This window comes from Pinus tabuliformis, chromosome 3_2 (assembly GCF_031772625.1).
Source record: "Pinus tabuliformis cultivar Carrire ecotype Pingquan chromosome 3_2, CPIR1, whole genome shotgun sequence".
NCBI classification, from domain to species: Eukaryota; Viridiplantae; Streptophyta; class Pinopsida; order Pinales; family Pinaceae; genus Pinus; species Pinus tabuliformis.
The window spans coordinates 1,223,906,952-1,223,922,161 of NC_142302.1; positions in this window are offsets into that span (position 1 = coordinate 1,223,906,952).

Genomic DNA, 15,210 nt, shown 5'->3' on the forward strand with positions numbered 1-15,210 from the left:
CCTGATCAATACTGCAGTCGCCAAATCCTCAAAATGTCAATGCCGCCAAAAGTCCTGCGAAAATCATATCCAGGTACAGGAACCCTTCGCAACTACTCCGATCTGGTGGATCTGAGAGATCTGAATGGTGGAACAACTGCTGCTGCTGATCTGGAATATCCGATCTGGTGGATCTGAGAGATCTGAATGGTGGAACAACTGTTGCTGCTGATTCTGGAATAGATGATGTGTGATCCCCCGATAGAAAGGGAACTATGGTCTTGGGGAGTGTCAGTTGCTACAGATCGCAATATACATAAGGGTCTGACAGTAGTACTCGGCCCAATGTTTCAGGGCTCTAACTAAGGAGGATCGACCGTACCCTTAGCCGTACAACCCGACTACCCTATCGTACGGGCGAGTAATCTCTCCGAGTGCTGTTCTCGATGTACTGTAGCCACAAGACGGCCGAAGGTTTATCTATGGCGAGGTTTCAAGGGAGCTAGGGGCTTCCTATATACCCAGAGGGTACGTGGAAGACAGTCCGTGCGCGGTTCTGTCTAATGCGCTACTACTCGAAGGGGTACCCACAGGGGTTACAAGGGAGTCCAACAGACGTGACCACCTCTTGTATTTCTTGCGTGCATGCCTCCCCAAATCCGCAGGTTTATGCGCTTAACGACAGATCCCGTGGTTTAAAGACGTCGGAACACGTCTCTAGCCAAAAAAAAATTTGCTAAAATTTGGAGATCCCACCGAGCCCTGGAAAGTGCTCTGATACCACTTGTTATGCTCTTAACCTGCAAAGCAATACCCAAACATAGAATTTGCGAAGAAAAGATACTGAGAACATAGAATATGCGAAGAAAATACACCCAGAACACAGAATAGCAATGATTTTATTATTCAGAGAGAAATGTTCACAGGCCTCTTCGAGGGGGCAACCTCCAATAGAGCAGAGCTCGATTACAAAACAAGACACGATGCTCCTCGCAGGGAGTCTCTATCCTTTATATATGACTCATACATGCAATACCACGGGCCAATATCGTGGGTTTTATTAATACCATCTATCTAATACTACTGCCCATTTACCATCTATCTAATACTACCGCCCATTTGCAACTAACTGTGGTCCCGTCATTAATTGCGGGTTAACCACTTACAAATATTAATATGGGCTTTATTGACTCTTGACTATGACGTGATCCCATGACATAAATAAGGGGGTTAGGGTGGGACCCTAACAGAGCATCATGCCATTTAGCTCGCTGCTGTTGAATCAGGGCTATATTTTGAAGTGGAGAGAGCCTAATTTCGTCCAACTCATTGATCTGCTGTAGTCGATTAATCTGTGCCTCACTTAGATCTAAGCCAACTTCCTGTGTTGTTCGTAATGTTTGGATTTCGAATTCTATGGGGAAAATGGGTTGTTTTCCAAACACTAATTGATAAGATGAGTAACCAGTGGTGCTTCTCCATGTTGTTCTATAGGCCCAGAGTGCTTTAGGTAGTCTGGCAGCCCAATCACGCCTGTGTGACGCAATGGTTTTCGTTAGGATTGATTCTATTACCTTATTGATGCTTTCTACCTGTCCATTCGCATGTGGGTGGTATGGAGTAGTGATTTTATGTTGGACGTGATAATTGTTGAGTGTTGCAGCCAGGGAAAATTTTAAGAACCCCCCCTAAATTTACATGTATAATAAATGGGTGAATCTCCATGGTATATAGGAAAAATGGAAGGCGATTTTATCAATAATATGATATGTATATATAATTTTTTGGTGAATCTCTCACCAGGCATGGCGAATATTTTACTCAATTATAAAATCTTGTGTTTATTGAATACACAAATGAAATCATTGCATTTCTTTAAAATATATTTTGAAATCAAAATTACCGAAATTACATATCGATAACCTAGTGGGTGTAGGATAAAATTCACCCGTGCCATTCACAGAAAGCATGAGAAAAAACCTAATACTATATATAAAACCAAGAAAAATTCAAATTCATCACTTCTAGGGACCTCGTAACCACCCTGCCAATACACAAGTATGTTCCTGTTTGCAATTAGAAAAATTACCCAAATTACAATCTGTTTACTCCAGCATATGTTGGAAAGTTATAGAAGGATGACTAGTGCAATCAATCCATTCCTTTTAGCCCTGGATTTGTTTCAGTTTAAAACAGAAGTATACAAATATACTTGTCTAATGTCTATGCTTTAACCATTCACCTTAAGATGTTTTTACAATATAATTTCCTAAGTCTATTTAATATATTCATTATCATAAAAACCAACCTATATCCATCTTAACTCCACATCTACCACTCTTAGGGGGATGAAATCTATTTATCCATCTGAGCACTTGGTAGACCCAGAATTAAGATGGATCTAAGATGATAGAATTTCCACTTTAAATAGTCTATGCTCACATGAATACCATGGTATTACCATGGGTCAATACCATGGGTTATCATAAACCTGGAGCTTAGAAAGTACTATTAGTAATTTATAAAAATTAATAAAATTAATAGTTGATTTTTATTTTATTTTTTATTTTAACCAAGCTAAAATGTTTACATACATTAAATTACAACATCCATTTTTACTCTTGATCGAATCAAATATTTTTTCACTCTATGCTAGTTTGCATATCACGATATTTGATACCTCTCGGGGGTTACTAGATCCAGAGTAAAGATGGATCTATGCTGGTTTAATCCCCCCATTTAAATAGGCTACATTCCAGGTGAATACCATGGGTCAATACCATGTGCCATTTTTATTTTTATTAATACTAAGATTAGGGTTAATAATGTTTTTTTGCATGGTATTAATAACAATCTAGTCCATGGTATTTGTCCCATAGTATTTTGCCCATAGGTTTCACCTAAATATAACGTGTTTTTTGAGTGTTCATAAATATAAGGTGACTTATGGAGTAAATATAAAAAAATGTTTTATTTGTTTACCATACCTCTCATTTATTTATATTTTTATTAATTTACCATACTTCTTTTACAAATATGGTATTTGGCCCATAGGATTCAGTTAAATAAAACCTCTTTCTTGAGCCTTCATAAATAGAACGAGGGTTATGGACTAAATATAAAAAGAGGTTTTATTTATTTACCATGCGTCTAGTTTATTTATATTTTTATTTATTTACCATACCTTTTGAGTAAGTATAAAAAGACGTTTTATTTATTTACCATACCTCCACTTATATTTTTATTTGTTTACACCCTTGCATGTATATAAGCTGACTTATGGAGTAAATATAAAAAATGTTTTATTTATTTACCATACCTCTTTTATAAATATGGTATTTGGGCCTTTGGCCCATAGGATTCACTTAAATAAAACCTATTCTTGAAAATGGGTGAATGGAAGGTTGTAACTCCTAATTTCAAGGGCTAAATTTACCTTTTTTACCCTCTCCCTTAAAATAAGGTGGGCTATTTGAGGTGATTTGTAAAAATGTACTATGATGCAAAATATTCGCCCACGAAAAATTTAAAACCCCTTAATTTCGCCAAAGGGCGAACATTCGCCGCTAAAATTTTCTATGGTTGCAGCTAATCTATTCCCAGCAAATTGTGGTCCTCCATCTGTAATTATTTCCCTTGGAAGTCCATAACGTACAAATAGATGGAACATGAATTGTATGACAGAGTCCTCTGTGGCTCTTGGAAATGCTTCTGCTTCAACCCATTTGGTGACATATTCTGTTGCCACCAAAATATATGTTTTCTAATTTGATGATGGGTTGATAGGTCCATGAAAATCAAGAGCCCATCGCTCGAGTGGTTCAATGACTAACTGTGGTTTCAGAGGCATCTCGTCAGATTGACCAGGACGTCCTGCTCGCTGGCAGCTGTCACAGGCTTGGACAAATTTCTTTGCATCTCTGAAAATCGTGGGCCAATAATACCCTGTCTGCAGCACTTTATGTCCAGTTCTGCGCTCAGCAAAATGTCCACCACATGGTCCATCATGACAGGCTTTTAAAATGTCAAAGATTTCATCTTCGCGAACACATCTCCTGATATGCATGTCTGCCCCTGTGTGAAACAAATAGCCCCCAATCCACGAGAATCGAGCACTCTTCTGAACAATCTATTTGTGCTCATTAGGGGTTAGGTGTTTTGGTAGTTTACCTACTGCGAGGTAATTGGCAACATCAACATACCAGGGTGTTTGAACAACAACAGCAAACAGATGTTCGTCTGGAAATTGATCTTCAACTGCTGCTGCATCGATTGGCTTTGGCATTCTTGAGAGAAAATCGGCTACAGGGTTTTCTTTGCCAGGTCGATCCTTGATTGCGATATCAAATTCCTGCAATAAAATCAACCATCTAGTTATTCTGGCATTTGTGACATGCTTATTTGCTAAATATTTTATGGTTGAATGATCTGTATACAAGATAACAGGATATCCTGTAATATAATGTCTAAACTTATTGACAGCATGTATTACTGCTAGGAATTATTTTTCAGTAATAGTGTAATTTAATTCAGCAGGGGATAAATTTTTGCTGATGTAATAAATAGCATATGGTTTTTTATCCTCTTCCTGCCCAAGGACTGCGCCAATGGCTATATCTGAGGCATCAAATGATATCTGGAATGGCAAATCCCAGTTTGGTCCTCGAAGGACTGGGGCTATGGATACGAGCTTCTTTAAATCCTTGAAAGCACGCTCACATTTTTCTGTCCAAAGAAAATCAACGTTACCAGTTAATGCATATAAAGGTGCAGCAATGTGTGAATAATGTTCTATAAATTGTCTATAATAACCAGAAAATCCAAGAAAGTTGCGTACCTCTGTTTGAGTAGTAGGAGTGGGAATAAGAAAAAGTATTTGGATTTTGGCCGGGTCTACCTGAATGCCCACTTTTGAAACATAGTGTCCTAGGATAAGTCCTTCAGTCATCATCATATAACATTTTTCGTGGCTTAAGCAAAGCCTGGTAGCAATGCAGCGTTGTAGGACTTTTTCTACGGTGTCTAATGCTGGATCAAAATCATCTCCATATGGCGTAAAGTCATCCATGTATACTTCAAGTCCATCATTTATTAAATATGAAAAAATACTAAGGATAGCTCTTTGGAATGTGGCAGGAGCATTACATAAGCCAAAAGGTAGAACCCGATAGGCAAACGTTCCCCAAGGACAAGTAAAAGTAGTTTTGTCTTGGTCTTCAGGGGCAATCTGAATCTGATTGTATCCACTGAAGCCATCCAGGAAAGAAAAGAATTTCTTTCCTGCTAAAGTATCTAATACTTGGTCTATGAATGGGAGAGGAAAGTGGTCTTTTTGTGTTGCTTTATTTAGCTCCCTGTAATCCACACAGATTCTACATTTCCCATTCTTTTTTGGTACCACCACAAGCGGAGAGACCCATTTACTATCAGAGATAGGATAGATGAAATTGACATATAAAAGTTTCTAAAGTTCAGCTTTTACCACATCTTTTAGATGAGGGTTAAGTCTCCTTTGAGGTTGACGAACAGGTCTGGCATCCTTTTCTATATAAATGTGGTGTGTACATAATTGGGGGTCAATTCCTTTCATATCAGGGTAATCCCATGCGAATGCTTCTTGATATTTTCTTAACAAATGGAGGAGCTTCGTTTCTTGTTCAGGTGTGAAGTTGGCATTAATGTTTAAGTTTTTTCCCGGTTCAATTTCCACAATTTTACTATTTGCAACAGAAGTAACCGGTATTGTTTGATCGTGTGAATCTTTCAGAGGATCTTCTTCTAATTCATTATCAAATGCTGCTTCTATCATGTGACACTGTGTGCAGGATCTGGATTTAGTTTGACTAATGAAGTTATTAATGGCATCATCTTCTGTTTGGTCTTTAAAATCAAGTGCCTCTTGTATAGTTAATGGAGATCTAATGTTATCAGTAAGGTATGATACAGGGTGCTTTTTAGTTTTAATTATTGTGACACTTGGCTGCGATGGAGGATATAGATCTAAATTCTTGAGATTTGGTCCTTTGGTTATGGTCATATTTCCTTGCCGGCAGCCAATGTAAGCATCGGCCATGGCAAGCCAAGGTCTACCTAAAATCAGCGGGTGTCCATCAAGTCGGGTTTTTGGATTAATTATCAAGAAATTGGTTGGATATTCCCAGGAATCTACAGAGACCATGACATCATGTAGAGTAGCCTCCGGCCTAATCATAGATCGATCAGCCAATTCTAGCAAAGTAGAGGTGGGTTCTACAGATGTAATGTCGAGCTTTTGGCAAGTAGTGGTTGTTAAAATATTAATTGCAGCTCCTAGATCAACTAAGGCATTAGACAGGGTCTGACCATAAATTTGAACAGTTACAATTGGATTTCCTGGGTCTTCATATTTAATGGGAGTTTCTTTCCCTGATAGTAAATCAGATAAAGTGTCGACTACTTGGACTCTTGGACTCCTGGATTATTTTTTATATTCCTCCTTGGTTTCTTTATGCACAATTCTTTGATAGTTTTTGCGTATATAGGAATGTCTTGAATGGCTTGGAGGAATGGAATTTTTATGTACAGATTTTGTAATTCTCCCAGAATGTCAAAATCAGGATATTGTAAAGGTCGAGGTATGACTAATCGTTCTGGGAACGGAGGAGAGGATGTGGTTGCTTGATTATGAGTCTGCTGCTTATTCACATCCTCTTGTTGCAACAGATGTTCTCTTGGTAACTGATCTTCAATATGAACTGTTTTATCTCCCTCAGTTTCAATAATACGTCCAGATCTTAACTGAAGATCATTACACTCCCTCAGGTCGGGTCCTATTTCTGGTGATTCTATAATTTGGAGAGATTGGACCGGTCTGTTATTTGGATTAGGGTTGGGTTGGGCTGGGAGTTGTGGTCTCAGATTAGACTGGGGATTTTGTTGTAAGGCTGGCAGTGTAGGTTGAGGGAGTGGAATAGTTCCTACTGGCTGATGCATCGGTCTCTGCCAGTTTGTCTGCCAGGCTGAACTTTGTGAAGTAGGGGGAGTCCATTGTGGAGGATATGGGCTACTCTACCAATATGGTGGAGTGTAAGGGAAATTCGGCCAACCAGATTGGCTTGCCTGATTCAGCCACGGGTTTGAAGAAGGAAACAACTGTGGTGACTAGTTTGAAAATGGGGGTTGGTACTGAATTTGCCACATACTATATTGTTGAGCATTATACTGTGGAGGCTGAAAAGAAGAAGTTGGGTCTAGAAAGATACCAGATTGTCTCGGCTGCCACTGGCGGCGCTGGTTGATCAAGTACACCGATTCTGGTTCTTCTTCCGCTTCCTTATATACCGCTTTCAATCCAGGAAGTGAGGGGCAGCTCTCCGCAAGGTGATCTTTTGTATAGATGGTGCATGTTTGGACTATATCCAGTGGACATTCCTTGTGACTATGCTTTTTCCTGCATCGGGGACAGAAGATCGCCAAATTCTGTTCTGCCTCCATTTGCTTCTGTTTAGCCTGCATAATATCAAGTTGTGTAGTTAGTGTCCCCAGAATATCAGTTTTAAAATTTTCCAATAAATTTCCAATTTCTGCACGTGTTACTCCTTCTGTTGAAATTTTGTTATCTCTTACAAACCAATCATTTTCTGCCGGTTTTACTCTTGTGCTGCCTCTCGAACTCCTAATACATAAATCAATGATGTCAGCAAAATTTTCTTGATAAATATCCCCTTTTCCCATGATGTTTAATGTTTCAATCGATTGTTCCTTCATGCCCCTTATTAATGCAGTTTTTAACACATTATCAGGTAAAGGTAGTGATGCATAAGGAGATCTTTTTAGATTGTACTGAAAACGTTCCACATACTCCTCTAATGTTTTATTTGGTTTGGCTGTCATTTGGAATATTTCGTCCTTTAATTCTCTAGACCTGCAATAATCTTGATATTTTTTTAAGAAAGATTCTTTCATTTGATCCTAGTTGTTTATGACCCCACCACCTAATCCCATAAACCATCTTAAAGCAGCCCCTTTTAATGTAGAGGGAAATAATTTCAGTTTTTGGGGGTCGGTGGTGTAATCATATCCCCTGCACAACACATCAAATTCAAATAAAAATGCATCCGAATCTTCTGATGTGAGACCGTGAAATGTAGGGATATGTTGAAGAGGGATTGCTTTCATGGGCGCATTTGCTGCAGAATCCACTATAGGGTATTGTAATGTAGAGGTTTGAGTGTTTGGTTGATTTTGAGCCATAGGGTCGAATATATGCCAGTAACCTTCTAGGATATCTAGGAGGGTATTCTTAGGTTGAGAGGGAATGGCTTTGACAGGGATAGTTTTAATAGCACTTCCTCTATCTGGGATAATGAGGATGCCTGATGTCTGAGGAGATTGGGTTCCTTCAACAATGATTTTTGCAGCACTCCCCTTATCTGGGCTATTTAATGGCTGTTTTGTTCCAATAGGAGATCTTGGTTCCTCGGTTTGCCCTGTTTCTCCTTCTCCTTCACAAAGATTGCTGAAATTCCCTTCCTGCAATAGTTACGGAGTAGAATTTTCAATTTCTTGAAAGTCCTGCTCTTCAGTTTGACTATGCACCTCAGCAAAGGCTACAGATGGTGATCCTGTGGCCTGAAGGGAACTAGTAGGCTGTTTAGAAATTATTTTCCTGGGTCCTACTGATGGCTGAGATTCTGTTTTCTTATAGATTTCGTCTATAAAGGTCGTTCGACCAAGGGTCACTGGCCCCTTAGCTTTTTCAGGTTTGGGTGGAGGTTTGATATTTTTTTCTGGTTTTTTCTGCTTAGTCATGCACTCAAATAAACTACTAAATTTTATTCAAACAAAGCAACAGCAAATCTGTTAGGAAAGCGGACAGTGGAGCAGGGCTTTTACATGCTCCATACGCAGGTTCTTACCTTCCGTTTTTAAAATCCAACTTTTCCCTAGCAGGTTCGTACACTACTCTGAAAAAAAAGACAAATGGCTACACTCTTTCCCCGGCAATGGTGCCAAAATGTAGAGCTATAAAAAGGGTCTCTTACCTCTAATTACCTCACATTAATATGTCAATCCGGGAGTGTTTTGTTATTTCAAAGAGTGTCTCAGTCTGAGGCTATCATTTGGCAGAGTAATGCTAGTAGTACAGCGTTCAAAAATACAAAAGTAAACGGATGCTTGTCTACAACTAAGTTACTTCAAAAGAGTAAATCACACACTCAGAAAACTAGGCAACTTATCAGTCAAGGGTTCGGCGGCGATAACACATCCCTTTGGAAACTGATGGAAAGGAAATTAGAGAACGGACCACGGGTCTAGGAGCCAGAGAGTAAATGTCGAGGCTCACTACAGCCTTAGATCGTCTCTCACACCAAAACAACAAATGCTAGTAAATGGAACAACAGATAAGAAAATGGAACAACAAATAAGAAATCGAACAGCAAATCTGGAATGGAACAGCAATTCTTAAAAGGAACACCAGCTAACAACTAAGTCTCGTAAGCAGTAATAAAACTTAATCTACCAACTCAAATGCATTAATCGTAATCAAATAGCAATCTTTCACTCTTAAGGCAGATCAAGCAGCACACACTAATGGAACAGCACTGATTACTGATAAGTTATGGAACAGCGCTTGGAAACCATATACGCACACAACACGCTTGAATAGTAATCTGATCTAAGCATCAATCTCAATTAAAAGGAATACGACTGCATGTCAAAAGAGAACAGCATTACTTCTGAATCCAACAATCGTAAAGAACACAACTTTCGAGATGAATCCTGTAACATGAATGTACAACACAAAAGCTCTGTAACAAAATAGTAACAATATTCGGTTAAGACTAATAATATTCAATCAACTCTGAAAGGAACAGTAATATGATGCAGAGTCAATACAACAGTTCTGTCTGTAGAAATCTTAATGAATTAATCTTAACAGAGCATGTGATGTAAACTTATAAAGCATATCAGATTACCAAATAACAACGCTAAGCAAACCACGCAGAAATCAAATCGTAATGATACAGAAGCAAGTGTCCTCCGGGGCCGGGCCCTTAGCCTCCAAGGGTACACCGCTTTAGGTTAATCCAGACGCAGAGATGAAGTAATCACCAAGTTTGTATTAATGCATGAAATAAAAGTACAATGAACCAATTCTTATCGAGACTCGATGATCAAAGTTTTGATCTTAACAGAAATTACATAAAAACATAATTATGTCTAACCCCTCCAAAGCTAACAGTGTTGTCCCTTTATATAAGGGTGACGGCGGAGATGTATAAATAACGAGATAGATAAAGCAGCGATCCCTCAGGATCAAGGATCCTGAGGGATTCGCCAAACCGTTAATCCTTAATCATCTCTTTTCCCTCCTGCGCCGAGCTGGTGTCTTCTCCTCCTTTTCAGGGCCGATTTGCTTTGAGTTGCTTAGCCTTGTTTGCACTCGGTCTCCCGTCAAAGGGACAGTGGTTACCTTGTCCTTGTTTTTTTCTTTGGAACAGCAACTCCCCGTTTTCACCCCTTCCTGCACGAGAGAATGACAATTGTTAGCGGTTAAATCTTGCATATTAATCTCACATGTTTTGTTATAATTCTTTATTGTTTTCCAAATTCATGATGCAAAAATGTTTACAAGTTCTACTGAAAATCCACTGAAATGATCATCAAAAACATACCTTTTTAGTACTCTTGGGGTCCCCCTACTCATCCTTCCTAGTCTGCACCTCCTCCGTGGTCTTATCCACCTCAATACCATTCTCAACCCACTGCTCATTCATTTCACTCACATGTCCAGCCACAGCCTCAGTGGAATGCACCTCAACCGGGGTGGAGGCCCCAATACAACTCTCCTCCCACCATTCTACCTCCACCACCGGCTCAACCACAACCATTACCTCCTGCTCCTCCAAGACAACCCCAGATGCCTACCCAACCGAACCCGAACCCCAACAACCAACAGGCCCAGCAGGTATACACTGGGGAAACAACATGTCCTACCTATGCTATGGAGATCCAGGAGATCAACCTGCGATCCAGAAAGATCCTTCCAAATTGCCAACCTCCTCCCCCAGAGGACAAGGAGGAGAAACAGGAAAGTGAACCCAAAGCCATTCCACCCTTTCCTGAGCGACTAACAGTAACCACACAACCAAACCCAGAGGAGACTGAACTTCTGGGGGAACTAAAACAGTTGTGTGTGAAAATACCCCTTCTCCAGGCCATCAAAGATGTACCGATATACAACAAATTGATTAAGGAGAAGTGTTTTAGGCACCCAGGCAGGAGAAAGAGATATGCCTCGACGATCAATGTCATAGGACAACTGTCTGATCTAATGTTGGGGCAAGTAATCTGTCCAAAGTATTTGGACCCTGGGAGTCCTGTAGTTGATGTCCACATCAATGGCACCATTATCCCCCATACCTTGATTGATCTAGGGGCTGCCATTAATGTGATGACCAGGGACACCATGCTTAAACTCAACCTTCAGGGTTCCTTAAGGAAGACTTCGATAGTCCTGCAATTGGCAGATCGCTCCACCATGACTCCCGAAGGGATTGTGGAGGATGTCTTGGTCTCGGTCGACTCTTGGGAGTATCCTGCGGACTTCTTATTCCTTCAACCAAAGGCAAAGCTTACTGGATACCCTCCTCATTTTTGGAAGGCCTTGGTTAGCCACTGCGGATGCTTACATCAGTTGCCGAGCTGGAAACATGACCATCAAAAATGGTCCTATGTCCAAGAAGCTAGTCCTATACCCTCCTGCCCAGCCCCTGCTAGAACATGACTTACTGCTCTGCCTGGAAGAAGGAGATGAGGATGAGGTATACTCTGCACCCTTGTGCACCATAGAAACCACTAGGGGAGGTCCTCAAACCGAGGATGATTTGATTGAGACCTTGATTCGGAATCCACCTCCCACTGCACTGTCCTTAAAGGAATTGGTGGAGGATACCCAAGCCAGCACCTTAGTGGACCTCTGTGTAACTGATCCAACCACTCCCAGAGTTAAGAATGTGGAGTTTGGCCCTGAAAGAACTTTAAATATCAGCTCCTTTCTCTCTCCCTCTCAGGAAAAGGAGCTATGTAGCCTCTTGACCCGCCATTTGGAGGCTTTTGCCTGGAACTACAAGGAAATGAAAGGAATCCATCCCTCGGTCTGTACCCATCATATTTACATTAAGGAGGAATGTAAACCAGTCAGGCAACCTCAGAGGAGAATGAATCCATCCCTTAAGGACATTGTTAAACAAAGTGCAAAAATTGTTGGATGCAGGATTCATCTACCCCATCTCAGACAACGAATGGGTTTCCCCTCTGGTGTTGGTACCCAAGAAGAACGGGAAGTGGAGAATCTGTGTAGATTACCGGGAACTTAACAAAGCCACTAAGAAAGACCATTTCCCTTTGCCTTTCATAGATCAGGTGTTGGATGGACTGGCAGGGAAGAAGTTTTTCTCTTTCCTAGATGGGTTCAGCGGGTATAACCAGATCCAAATCAGCCCGGAAGACCAAGATAAAACCACCTTCACCTGTCCTTGGGGTACCTTTGCCTATCATGTCCTTCCCTTTGGGCTATGCAATGCTCCTGCCACTTTCCAGAGAGCAGTATTGAGCATCTTCTCTGAGTTGGTCCATGATTCGGTAGAAATCTACATGGATGACTTCACTCCTTATGGGTCCAACTTCCGAGAAGCATTGACCAATCTGGGAAAAGTTCTAACCAAGTGCATTGAGATGAACCTGTCCCTCAGTCCTGAAAAATGTGAATTCCTGATGACTGAAGGGATCGTGCTAGGACATACCATTTCTCGCCAAGGACTACAGGTGGATCCTAATAAAATTGCTATCATCCAAAGGGTCCCACCTCCTCAAAAGGTAAGGGATGTTCGGAGTTTCCTAGGCTTAGTAGGATATTATCGAAGATTCATTAAAGACTTCAGCAAGCTAGCCTCGCCTTTGTTTGGACTCTTAGGGAAAGATGTTGAGTTTAAATGGACTGAAAACTGTCAAGGGGCACTGGATGAGTTGAAAGAAAAGCTGGTGTCCGCCTCGATCTTGAGAGGTCCAAACTGGGCCCTACCGTTCCACATCCACACTGATGCCTCCAACAAAGCCATAGGGGCAGCCTTATGACAAATTGAGGAGAAACTCCCATATGCCATATACTTCATCAGCAAAAACCTGTCCAAGGCATAAATGAACTATACTGTAACCGAGAAAGAGTTCCTGGCCGTAGTCCATTCCCTAAACAAGTTCAGACACTACATCACCGGTTATCAAACATTTGTGCACACTGATCATGCTGCGATTAGATATTTAATGAATAAGCCTAATGTGAATGCTCGTATTATTAGATGGTTACTTTTGTTGCAGCAGTTTGATTTGACTATCGTTGAAAAACCAGGTAAAGAAAATGTTGTTGCTAACTTCTTGTCTAGATTGGATTTGCCTGCAGGTGAAGAAGGAATAGTGGATGACCAAATGCCAGATGAACATCTATTTGCTATCTCAGTACTCTCTCCATGGTTTGCTGATATAGCAAATTACTTGGTCTCAGCACAGTTCCCTCCACATCTGTCCTCAAAAGAGAAGAGCAGAATTGTAAGGAAGAGTGCCCCGTTCACATGGATCGGGGGCAACTTGTTTAAGCTTGGTCTAGATCAGATCTTGAGACGTTGTGTTAGGGAGGAGGAAGTCTTTGACATCCTCCTTACCTGTCATGATGGACCTTCTGGAGGCCACTTTGCAGCAAAAAGGACTGCCTTCAAAATTCTACAGGCAGGCTACTATTGGCCTACTCTCCATCAGGATGTCAGAAGATATGTCAGCCAGTGTGACCGATGTCAGAGGATGGGGAAACCGACTCCAAGAGATGAAATGCCTCTCCAACCTCAAGTGACCTTTGAGCCATTTGAGAAGTGGGGCATGGATTTTGTGGGTCCTATCAACCCTCCTTCAAAGCAACGGTCTTACATCATTGTGTGCACTGACTATCTGACCAAGTGGGCAGAAACAAAGGCAATCAAAGCAGCAACAGAAGAAAAGGTGGCTGAGTTTCTGAGGGAAAATATCTTCTACAAGTTTGGCTACCCAAGAGAGTTAGTCACAGATCAAGGAAGCCAGTTCACCTCCAACCTGATTGAAGATTTGCTCGCTCATCACAAGATCAAGCACAAGACTTCCACCCCCTACCATCCTCAAGAAAATGGGCAGGTGGAAGTCACTAATCGAGCATTGGAAGGGATTTTGACCAAGATTGTGAGTAGCAGCAGAAAGGATTGGGCAGATCGCCTGGTTGAGGCCACCTGGGCCTACAACACCACTTGGAAGACCACAACCGGTTTCACACCTTATGAGCTGGTCTACGGGAAGAAAGCTTTGTTGTCCATAGAGTTCGAGTACAATACATTGAGGGTGGTAGCTCAGCTGGACCTAGATCTCAGCCATGCTCAACGTGAGAGATTATTGCAGCTGAATGGGTTAGACGAACAAAGAATGCAGGCCCTCCTCCACTCAGAAGTAGTTCAACTCTAGAGGAAGATATGGCATGACCGGCACCTTAATGAGAAGCAATTCCAGCGGGAGATTGGGCGCTGCTGTATGACTCAAGATACAAGGATTTCAAAGGGAAGCTGAGGACAAGATGGTTAGGACCATATACAGTGGACAAATGTAACGACAATGGTTTCGTCCTTATCCGGACCATTGATGAAGAAGCCATCCCCATGCTCGTCAATGGGCATCGACTAAAGATCTATAGGAAACCTCTTTCGAGGCAAGAGTTCATCGAAAATGTGGAAAAATCAGTGCTGGTAATAGAGAAGGGTTCTGCCTCTATTTTGGCCACACCGTGAGCATCATCATAAAAAAAAAAAAAAGGATCCTTGGGTGAAAACCTCTCCGAGGCACCCAAGGCAGATGGTAGGGGTGAAAACCTCATTGAGGCGCCCCTGCTGTCTCTCTGAAAAAGAAGTTGAATAAAAAGACCCTTGGGCGAAAACCTCTCTGAGGCACTCAAGGCAGATAGTAGGGGTGAAAACCTCATTGAGGCGCCCTTGATGTCTCTTTAAAAAAAAAAAAAAGAGAGAAAAAGAAAAAGAAGGAAGAAGCAGAGAGAAAAAAAAAAGTTTAATCCCTGGAAATTGTTGCAGGTTGCAGGAACAGAATGCAGAAAGGAGGCCTCCCAACACAAGGACAAGGGTCCCTACCAAGTTACCAGGCATCTTCACATCCACTCCCTCCATG